At 34.7% G+C, this 11,738-nt stretch overlaps 1 long non-coding RNA gene across 1 annotated transcript; it reads left to right on the forward strand.

Annotated features, from left to right (window-relative positions):
- The first annotated feature begins 8,108 nt into the window (after positions 1–8,108).
- Positions 8,109–11,412, forward strand: LOC128556340 (uncharacterized). Its single transcript, XR_008370585.1, has 3 exons — positions 8,109–8,283; positions 9,602–9,711; positions 9,976–11,412. It is a non-coding gene; the product is annotated as an uncharacterized LOC128556340 (long non-coding RNA).
- Positions 11,413–11,738: the final 326 nt, after the last annotated feature.

Genomic DNA, 11,738 nt, shown 5'->3' on the forward strand with positions numbered 1-11,738 from the left:
ATGATTAAAAAAAATTGATGAATGGTTATCTCAATGATGTTATTAATTTTTTCTGTAAACAAAAGCATTAACTCGGGCTGGAGCATCTGAACTCATTACGGTCTAATTGCCAAATGATCCCATAAGTTTTTAACGTTCATTGAATGGTCATATAAGTCATCTTTAGGTACGTTTTTATATATTATATTTAAATTGTGAAGAATATTGGATGATTTTCATCAGTCTAGGGGCTTTAATGGCACTATTAACTCTCGAAGGAAAAAATGGAATATATTATTACTCTGTTGATGACTGACACTCTTTTGTAAACACTTTCAAGTAAAATTAATATCGTCGACCACAGCAATATCTTCGAGGGATATTAAAAATGTCCAGGGAGATCGAATTCTAGTACTGTATGCCATATTTTTATTGCAGAGGCAAGCTTGCATTGTCTTTGAATATGCATATTAATAATAAAAGAAATTCTAATGTGTTGTCATACTTCTGTAGATGTTACATCTAAAGTTTAGCCATGACTATACCTTAATTCAAATGTCCAGTGTCACAAATTTTCGCCAAAATATGCATGGTATAAAAATTTTAGTCCTGAAAATTTGACCAAAATGAATAAAACCAGCTTACACCAAAATAGAAAAAAAAGCAATGCTAATCAAAGAAATTAAATGTGTTGCCACCTGGAATCGAACCCGTCTTGAAGTCAATAATTGCCAATTAGATGCGTTTTTGCTTTGGACATATTTATAAATTGTTCATTAACGGTACAGATTGACACAAAATTATTGAGAATTTTTCTGTATTTTTTTATAAAACTATATCTCATTGAATAACACTTCTTGGAATACAATGTTCAAGTATATAATATGGGAACTGAAAGTTGAAACCAGCAAAGCATGTAAAAAGGCTTACAATGACTATATAACAAATATAATAAGTCCAGAGTCACAATCAAATCCGAAAAAAATCTACAGCTTCATCAAAAGTAAGAAAACAGAAAACCAAGGCGTAGCACCCCTGAAAGACAAAAATGGCATCACCTATTGTGACAGTACAACCAAGGCCAACATCCTTAACGAGCAATTCTCGTCTGTCTTCAACAAGGATGAAGATGCTTCAAGTATCCCCGACATGGGACCTAGCCCTCACCAACATATGGAAGACATAACCGTTACAGAAAACGGCATTCGCAAGATTCTGGCAGACTAAGACCCTCACAAAGCCATAGGGCCAGATAAGATCCCAGCTAGACTACTTAAGGAACTAGCAGTAGAACTTGCCCCCATATGCAAGTTCTTTTTCCAGACTTCGCTGGACCAGGGTGTCATACCAGATGATTGGAAGTCGGCGAATTTGGTCCTAATCTTCAAAAAGGGTGATCGAAGCAAGGCAGTAAACTACAGGCCTGTATCACTTACCTCTATAAAATACACATTGTCACCAGCTCCGTTATGACTCATCTAGATAACAACAATATTCTCACAGACGCCCAACATGGTTTCAGGAAAAGGAGGTCCTGTGAAACTCAACTCATCCAGACAGTCCAGGATCTTGCCAGCAACATTGACATATCAGGTCAAACAGACGTCATACTGCTGGACTATTCAAAGGCTTAAAAATTGATAAAGTCCCGCACCAACGCCATATCTCTAAGATCAGATACTATGGGGTAGGAGTCAATCTTCACAGATGGATAGGCAGCTTCCTAGGAGACAGAAACCAGAAAGTATACCTCGATGGCCATGAATCATCTCAAGCCACGGTCCGAGCTGGTGTCCCCCAGGGTAGTGTCCTGGGACCTCTGTTATTCCTGCTATTTATCAATGACCTACCCAAGTACATATCCTCTGAATCTACTGCCAGAATGTTTGCAGATGACTGTGCGCTCTATCGACACATCAGATCAGAAGAAGATGCCATAGCATTACAGAAAGACCTGGAGGGACTTCAGCGATGGGAAAAGGACTGGATGATGGAATTCCACCCCCAGAAATGTCAGGTTCTACATATAACCAAGAAACGTAAACCCATCAAGCTCCCCTACAACATTCATGGACATATTCTAGAAGAAGTAAACACAGCAAAGTATTTAGGCCTGAACTTCGAAAAATCACTCAACTGGAACCACCACATCAACACCATCACTAAGAAAGCAAACAACGCTAGATCATTTTTACAACGTAACATCCATCAATGCCCCAGGAAGACCAAGGAGCTGTGTTATCTTACCCTGGTGAGGCCACTACTGGAATATTCGGCAATTATATGGGATCCTTTTACTGACATCAACATCCGGAAGCTGGAGATGGTGCAGCGTAAATCAGCCAGGATGATCTTCTCAGACTACAGAAGAACAAGTAGTGTATCATCTATGCTGCAACAGCTCCAGTGGCCCACTTTACAGGAACGCAGAGCACAGGCAAAAGTCACCATGATGTACCGGATTGTGTACCAACTAGTTGAAGTCCCTACAACACACTTCATCCCGATCAGTTCAGTGAGAGGCCATGGACTCAACTACAAGTACCTTTTGCCAGAACCCTGACTTATCAGAGATCCTTCTTCCCAGACACCATCCGCCTATGGAACAGCCTCCCACAGACTGCCGTCAACAGCCCCACCATTGACAGCTTCAAGGGAGAAGTCCAGAAGGTGACACTTAGATAGACTCTTACTGGCCGTTTTTAACTGCACTGTACATAGATATTTTTACCAACCACCTCACCTGATTTTAGATTTTCTTACACCGCGCTGCGCCAGTACGAGTATACGCTTTAAGGTGTCTGTACTAGAAAGGAAGAAGAAGAATATATGTTGGACATTTTGGCATGCATATACAATAAAAGTGTTTTGCATTGTCATGGTAACGAATAACTTTTAAAAAGACGTCAGAATTTTTTACTTTTTTCAGAAAGACCCTTGTTAAAGAAAATTCCATACACCTTTAAATTTTGAAATTCATTCTAAGAAGTTTAATGAAGCATAAAAATTGAGAATCAACAATTAATAATGACAATTAAAATGTGATTTTATAGTTGGCAGATTGTGAGTTTGGAAAAAAGAGGTTGTAAAATTTGGGTCCGAAAATTGGGGTATGTTTGATATCATTATATGTTACACATTTATTTTTGTTAATGATAAAAGAAATGCATGTGATTTTCTTTCGTATCATGTAGTATTACTGATCTAAAACATCTAAAACATTCGTATATGTCAATTGTTCGTAGAAAATGACATTAACTTTAAAAATCAGGACAAAATGATCATTTTGAGCAGTTTTTAACAGAAAATATCGAATTTTAGCAAATAAGCATGGATTAAAATTTTATTAGGGGTCAAATACGTCTGATACATATTTTACTTTTGAATATCATTATTTAGGAAGTATTTTAAATGCAAGTTTACTGTAATTGTACCGGTAATTTGAGTAAAATCATCACTTTTCTCAACCCTCCCTCATTTTTGAAATCTACAGGGTCTTTTCCTGTCACTGCAGCCGGTTGCATACGACATTCATGTTACTCCATAAATTTGACAAAATACGATAACTTATATTTTTTTTCAAGTTAGAGCTCATGCGGTCCTATCAAATGGACTTTAAATTGACGTTTAAGTATGCATAACATTTTCACAGGGACTGAAAATGTGATTCTCAATAATTTTGTGCCATACTATGATATTAAAATGTATCTTCGTCAACTTTGGCCTCTGCCCACAAAAAGCGATTGTAACTCAAACCGAATATCGCCAGGCTGGTATGGCGCTGTTCGTACCCTAAGTTCAGGCCTACCATCTCGTATTGCCAGCATAAAAGGCAAGATTCAAATCCATAGGATAATAATCCGTTACAAATAGATCACGAATAATGCGTGCAAACGATTCGCTGTCTATTGTTCGGCAAACGAATTTTATTGTTTGAATACTTAGGACAATGCACTCTTTTTTGTGATTATGTAGGTCAAACCTTGTCTTTAACATATCCGAAATGAAATATCGTAAATTCCTTAAGGAATCCATCAAACCGAGCCTGCAACATTTTCGTTTTTGTTGTGTTGAGCGACCTGTGAAGTTTCCACTTTTTCTATTTGAAGTATTTTTTAAATTGTCAATTTCAGCAACCGTGACACTGGACCTTTAAACCAGTGTAGTAAACAAGGTCAAGTTGTTCGAGTTTCGCAAATTTCACCCTAGATGCAATAGTTAGCACACCAGCTTACGAGCTGGTAATGACTAAACTGCAGTTCTTAAACAATATGTTAAAGCTATAAACGAATATACTTCAGTTCTATAGAAAGATTTTTAAAAATATATATTGTTATGCCCCCGAACCATAGGTTGGGGATGGCCATTATAGGAAACACTTTGTCCGTCCGTCCTTCTGTCCGTCCTTCTGTCCTTCTGTCACACAATTTTTGTAACCTGAACTTTTTATTTATTATTTGACGGAATCTATTCAAACTTTCAGGAATTACTACTTCTGATGCCTAGTTGTGCAGGAAGAAAAATTGGATTATCGCATTCCGTTCAAGAGTTATGGCATTTTTTGGTGAAAAATATCTGAAGGGGGGCATGAACCAACCTATGATAGGTCTAGTTATATTGTATTCCGGGAAATACATCATGTGTATATTATAGCAAAAGCAGTGTCGTTTATTTATCCTTCTTTGAAATCATTGAAATCTTTGAAAGACCCTCATATTTCGATAGCCTTTATGATTCTGAATTAATTGTGTTGCCATATGATCTTGTTTTCATTGTCAGGGTGACGTTCGGTCATTAATTAGGTCTCCTATTTATATTTAATTATACAACTATTTGGTTTGACTTTTAGACCAAGCTGCGCGAACCAAGAGTTTGATAAAGGCGCATGCTTTCGAAAAAAAATCATGGAACAACTTCAGGTGATTTTAAAACTGCCAAATTATGGTTTGATTTGAAGCTGAGGATCCCAATCTTCGAATGTAGTCATTCGATATCCAAGATAACAAATACAAACTATCAACAGCCGAGTCTCGAACTTTTATGCAAATACAACTTTAGGGGAATAGCCTGGATCTGACCGCACCAACCGACGCCCAGATCCCCATAACTATGACTGCAGGTTTTTACCACGTCAGAATTTTTTTTTAAAAAATCCAAGTAGCGAAGAAGTTACATCGATTTGAAATTTTCAGTATCACGCTATCGACCGTTGTCCCTAGTAAAGGCGGAAAATGTTAGCGATCTGGGCCTGTGAAAAGGCTAACAGTTCTGAAACGGTACCCTCCGCCTACGGGCTGTGGTGCTCGAACCCCTTGAGGTACAGTCAAGCTCTATAGATCAGTGGAAGGGGGAAGGATTCCCGCCAACGATAGGGCCCGCCAGCTTGACGTGGACCTGTTTTTTCAAAATCAGTCCCCTATTGGAAGGTGTGTATTCAGTTGAATGTCCCCAATTGACATCAACAACAAACGCTTTTCACCAATCGTAGAAAATATAAATACTACCATATCCACAACGTAAAATATAATTTCGTACTGGCAAGCCTGAGAGTGATTATGTCTGGATAATACTCATTTCCAGGAAACGCAATTGGCTATTGGGATATAATATATCAAATATAATATTGAAATGACAGTCATGAATAAAGTATCCGCTTATGATTTCATATCCACTTGCATTGCAAAATCATGACTGACAGGTCAATATTTCAGCATAAAACACGGACAGCTAATAAATATGAAGTAACGGTCAACCTGACCGTTACTTGCGGTACAGGGATATGGAATTTATTTATTCATCAAATGTTCAAACGAGAGTTCTCAGAGGAAGACGTGTATTAAATTACATAAAGCACGCTATCACTCATTAAAATGAGTGTTACAAAACGTGGTCTATGTATAAAAAGGCAACATTTGTAGGACAAGATTATTGTATTAAAATTATTGCAGCTACAAAAAAAAAATATTTTTTTCCAAAGATCATTTCATATAGAATTAAAAGAACATGGAAATCAGAAGGAATAGCAAAACAAAAACTGTATGCTTAGAAAACACGTGGCATTGTCGGTTTTCACTCTAATCTGACAGGTTGATATAGTATCTGAGATCATTTTGAAAATTGATATGAAACATATGTGCACAAGAATAGATCACATTATGCGTAGTATTAATGATGCTAGGGATAATCGATAATTGATCTCCAGGACTATCGAAAAAATTACCAGAGATTTGATAATCAAAGTAGTGCTTATACATACATCTTTGAAAGTAAAAGTATATAACAGTGTGAGTGGGAACACTCAATATTTATTATTGTATCATTATTATTGTAAAATAACAATAACTAACAACAACAACAACTATAACAACAATAATTAACAACAACAACAACAACAATAATAATAATAATAATAATATTATATATGATGAGCTACCTTATGGGAAAAGGGGTTTATGGTAAATTATGGAAATTCAAAAGAATTGTTAATTCTGCAGATTGACATCTTGTGAATGAATCCTGAAAATTTGATGAAGCTACCTCCAACACTAATATGAGTTGTTAAAGTATACAAGGAGCCAATCAATGTATGACGTTTAGAACGTTGTCATAACGTCATTTTAACGTCACTGTAATTTCATTACTCTTGTGATTTACTTACTTAATTTTTAACAAAAATACGTTATTCTGGTATCAATGTGTTCATCAAACATTCTATTTCAATCATTTCATGAATATCCCCAATTAGCATTTTTGCACAACTGAAAAGTAACATTCATTCTTAGAGAACCACTATCAGTTTCTAAGTTTCTCTAGGATTTCAGAAAATGATTGCTGTGGCAACAGTAATTATATTTTAAGCCAGATTTTGTCATGTCATAATATTTAACTTTAATTATGCCTCTACAAAAATAGATAACTATACAATGTTAACATTGACATGTTTATTATAATATTTCTGTCAATTTGTTCTCCTTACTGCCAATAATAGTCAATGTACGTTAAACCCTTTTTAGTCTGAGCCGGCTCATACATAAGGGTTGATTTCTTTAGTCGTTTAATCGTTTTATTCTCATTGATATATGACATCTGTCAAAAAGTTTACTTTTAAATTATCAGGTGCTAGTTGGACGTGAACAAGAAATAAAAACATGCACTGACAAAAGCAACGACAGGATCACATAAAACGACAGGATCACATCTCGGTATTTTAAAGTTATCGAAACATGAGGCCAATCAACAAGTATCAGGAAAATGTCCATATTTTATGCAGGAAGATAGATTAATGAAATTAAGAATGTAAATAGTTACAATATCAAAGACTTGGGCCATATGGTTCTAGACTGGCAAGATTTTATAATGTTTTGCTACATTCGAGTAGGCATATAAGGAAATCAAATGTCCTCGGGGCTGGTCCAACTTTGTGCCCAGTGACATAATTTGAACAGGTTTTGCTATACAAAAGGCAATTCAAAGCTCTAGGCCGTGCGATTCTGGGCAAGGCGATTTTAAAGGAGTTATTGGTCGATTTAATAACAAATTTCACCAACACACCATCCATCGTTCCAGAACCCATTATAACGCCACAGTTTCTAATATACCAAGCCCTAGACATAGCATTACTGATGTGTAACATCATCTTATTTGGATAATGAATAAATTAATTATAAAATGTATGGAGTTGCCCTGTGACATTTTAAATACCCCTCGTAGATGTTGTTTGTTCACTTGAACGCGTGTTTGTGTTTGGGATTTAGAAATAAAAGGCAAAACCAATCATCGGTTGGTTTCGATCCCAAAGTAATTGTGGATCATTTTGCTATTTAGAAGATTGTACAAACGTTTGACAGACATATTGTTTATAAAAGTCAGCATCTACAATTAGAATAAAACCCATTTTGATGTATTTATAATTGATATATATGTATTTCGTAACATATTTTATTTCTTTTGGTAAAATGTTAAAATATACTTATACTTTGGAAGACAAACATACAAGTGATAAGGTTCGCCTAAATAAAGCCGTAAATTTGATTTATCTAAATTGTCAGCTGTTATTTATACAACTGTTTAGACTATTAACAACGAAGTGAAATATTTCCTTGCCTTTGCTTTTTTATAGCAGATATAAACAACAGATTCTGTTGCATTCATTCGCTCTTGATACTTCACATTGTGAAGAGTAGAATACTATAGTCATTGTGTGTAAGCATGTCACAACCACGAGAAAAAAAATTGACCGTCTCTAACGATGGAGAATACAAAACAGTTATTGAAATATTGAAGGACCAAAAGATATCATTCCAAGTAAGTACATTGTATTATTGTTTTCGTCAACCATAGACAAAGGGGCATTTTACCAGAACGGTTATAAATATAATTCGATAACGTGTCCGTTTTCAACTTTTATACTAATTAGATATTTTAAATATCTGAAATATTGCAGGGCTTGGAACTTCAATAGTTTATCAAGCATACGTCAGCAAGTCCAAGGGCGTGGTCACTGTGTATGATAGACAACCACTATGTGATTACAAAATAAAAAAATAATTATGTTATCGGCCACAATAACGTGTGCAGTCTATACACATGAATCAAGATGAGTTATAATAGTCAAATTCAAGTCACTTGAGGATTTATTATAAAACTTAGTTATTAATTTTGAAGTACAATTGATAAATACGGCTTTATTTGTATTAATTCAGACATGTAGAAAAGATCAGTTTTCTGATCAAGCAAAAACATACTTGCTTTGTTTAATATGGTATTGTAACTAAAAAATTCTGAGGAAAATCAGGTCATTGCGCATGTAAGTAAAATTCAGAATAGATTATATACCAGGATGTAATTTTTTTTGGAGTATCAAATTCTGCGCAAGTAAACGGCATATTAGTAAGCATTTATAACTTGTGTCTGTTCAAAACCCGAACACCTAGTTTCGCCATAAACCACCCCGGAGAATAAGTTCGAAATTGGACTGCTTTTCAGTCTGCTGCACGCATCTTCCTTTGAAAATACTAAGACATCTGATAAATTTGTATTTTCATCAGTATTTGTCATTAAAACCGAAGAACTATAAAGTGTCAACTTAGCTTGGTTGAGATTCTCTCGTTTGCATGTTATAATTCAAAGATGATGTTGAACATTATTAGGTTCATTATATAAAATCGTTTATTATACATTTAACGGAGAGTGATCGCTCAGTGGTAGAGCGTTCGACTCGGAATCGGGAGGTCCGGGTTCGAAGCCTACCAGAGTCTCGTCACTTATTTCTGTGAGCACAAGAAGTGGATCTACTTGGCTCCACTCCACCTAGGTGTGAACGGGTAACCTGAGAGGGCGGTTTCTGTGCATGTCCGAATGTCCTGTGCGCCATGTGTCGGCTGCAATATCCAGGAGTCGAAATTATCTCCACGGGGAAACCCGAACGATAGTTCCAATATGTAGCCTAATGACCAGGGGAAGTTAATTGCCAGAGGTCGACTGAGCGATGCCTATGCGCATTGGAAGAAGAACGCAAAAACCTGAACTTTAACTTTTACATATGACTGGGTAACTAAACTTGAAATATTTATACTTACATGTATTTCAAATATCTAAAGCATATCAACTCTATTTCTTCTAGGTAAAAGATGAGGCCGCCCGGAAACTAATGTTCGCGGATGAGGCCGAGTTCAATGAAGCCGTTAAACTCTGCGAGAAGAATGGAATCAAGGTGGTTCAGGCTACATGTATGTAAGTAGACTACGTGTGTTTGTTCTTTAAAAATACACAAGAATAAAAAAAATATGGATCACATATATTTGAAGTAATCATTTTTTAAAAATATAGATCTATATGACTCAAACGCTTAAGATTATAAAAGGTCAAGACAATCATAATTTTAGAATTAGTGTGTGCCTAATACCATTGTCCGTATCCAGAGGCGCTCTCTTTCTTTGATTTAATGAATTAATACATTGAACATATTTACATTATTTTGTTGATTTTTACTTACAGGTAAGAAAGCAGTGACTCGGAAGTGTAGACCAAGTTAAAAGACGGCATATGCAGTTAACTGGTGACACTTATGACTCCGGACATTTACAATTAGATAAAAATTAATTGGTTTCACAAACAAACAACAAGAAATGGACAAAAGAAAGTAAAATAGATATTAATTAGACACAAGTGTGTTTATTAAAGACCCAAAGTTACAGATGACCTGATCAATTCCTCCCAAAATAAAAACATGCTTAAAACCCGATAAATTCATAATTATGCATATATAACATTAAATTTAATAATTCTTTACAACTTTCATTTTTTTCCAAATACGAAAATGTGAGGCATATCTGTAACAATGGACCTTTGAAACGACTATTTAGCTGATATGATTTTTCATATCATAATTATGTTTAAGTTCGCATTATATTATGTCACACATTTATGCATTATAACTTTCGCCATATTTGCTGTGAATGTGAATGTACCACATGGGTTTATGACCTGATTTAAATTGAAATACACTTGTCAAATTTGTCAAAACCTAAGGTTAGAAATATTTCTCAAATATGATCTTTTAAATTCGCATTCTTTATCTTCAGAGAGTTTTTGAATGACGAAATATATTAATCTTAAAAGAATACGTCATAAATCTGAGTAATAATGTGAACTAAATTTTCCAACGTTTGCAAGAAGTAATTATAGGGGTATAGTAGAGAAAACATGTCCCAGGCACGGGAAAATCTGACTGTTTCCAACGATGGAGATTAAAAACACTAAGTCCAGTAAAAATATTAAAGAAAGAGAAGATTGCGTTTCAAATATCAACAGAAGACATGATTACAAAAGGTACGATCCGATTTGATTAATAATCTTAGATGCTATTTTTGAAAGGATCCGGGTACACGTGTACAGACACCCCTAAAGTACAAAGTGCAAACCTGCGTTTGATTGTGTTACAATACTTACAGCATATAATGGTACTTATACAAAATGCATTCCAAACCACACGTACAAGTACGCCTTGTCTTTTAACTTGGTTCTGTAAAACGAGCTGCAGTATGGAAGTTTGTTATATTGACAGTATGGAAGTTTGTTATATTGACATTATGAAATTTTGTAAAATTGACAGTATGGAATTTGGTTATATTGATATCATGGAATTGTAATATATATACACTATGAAGTTTTGTTTATATTAACAGTATGAAATTTTGTTACAATGACAGTATGGAATTTGTTACATTGACTGTACTGGATTTCGTTTATACTGAAAGTATGAAATTTTGTTATATTGACAGTATGAATTTTGTTATATTGACAGTATGGAATTTCTGTTATTATCAAAACCAACCTATAAATAACAAATGACTGTATTGATTTAAGATTTATTATTAAGTAAAACATGCGCGTAAATTTCTTACTATAAGAAGCTATTTTATTATTATTCTTGTTGTTGTTAATCCACATGTTTGTAATAACAGTATTTATTTAGAACATTTTTTTTTCTTTTTAAGTTTCGACCTTTTTCTACCTAAGTAAAAAGCTGGTCTATTTCTATTTATTTATGTTACAAAACTGGAATGATTTAATGGATATTCCATTTTCTATAGAATAAAGCGTAAATATCTGCGCTACAGGTATCGGTTTGATAGTAAGCTAAACGTAAATTAATTCTTTAAATCTATTTCCATTTATTTTTTTTTTTTGTTAGTTGGCGATTTTTTTTCTTTTCTTTCATCTTCTTCAACAGTAGAGATGCTATGTTACTTTTTCTT

The sequence above is a fragment of the Mercenaria mercenaria genome, chromosome 4 (genome assembly GCF_021730395.1).
Source record: "Mercenaria mercenaria strain notata chromosome 4, MADL_Memer_1, whole genome shotgun sequence".
In the NCBI taxonomy this organism is placed as follows: Eukaryota; Metazoa; Mollusca; class Bivalvia; order Venerida; family Veneridae; genus Mercenaria; species Mercenaria mercenaria.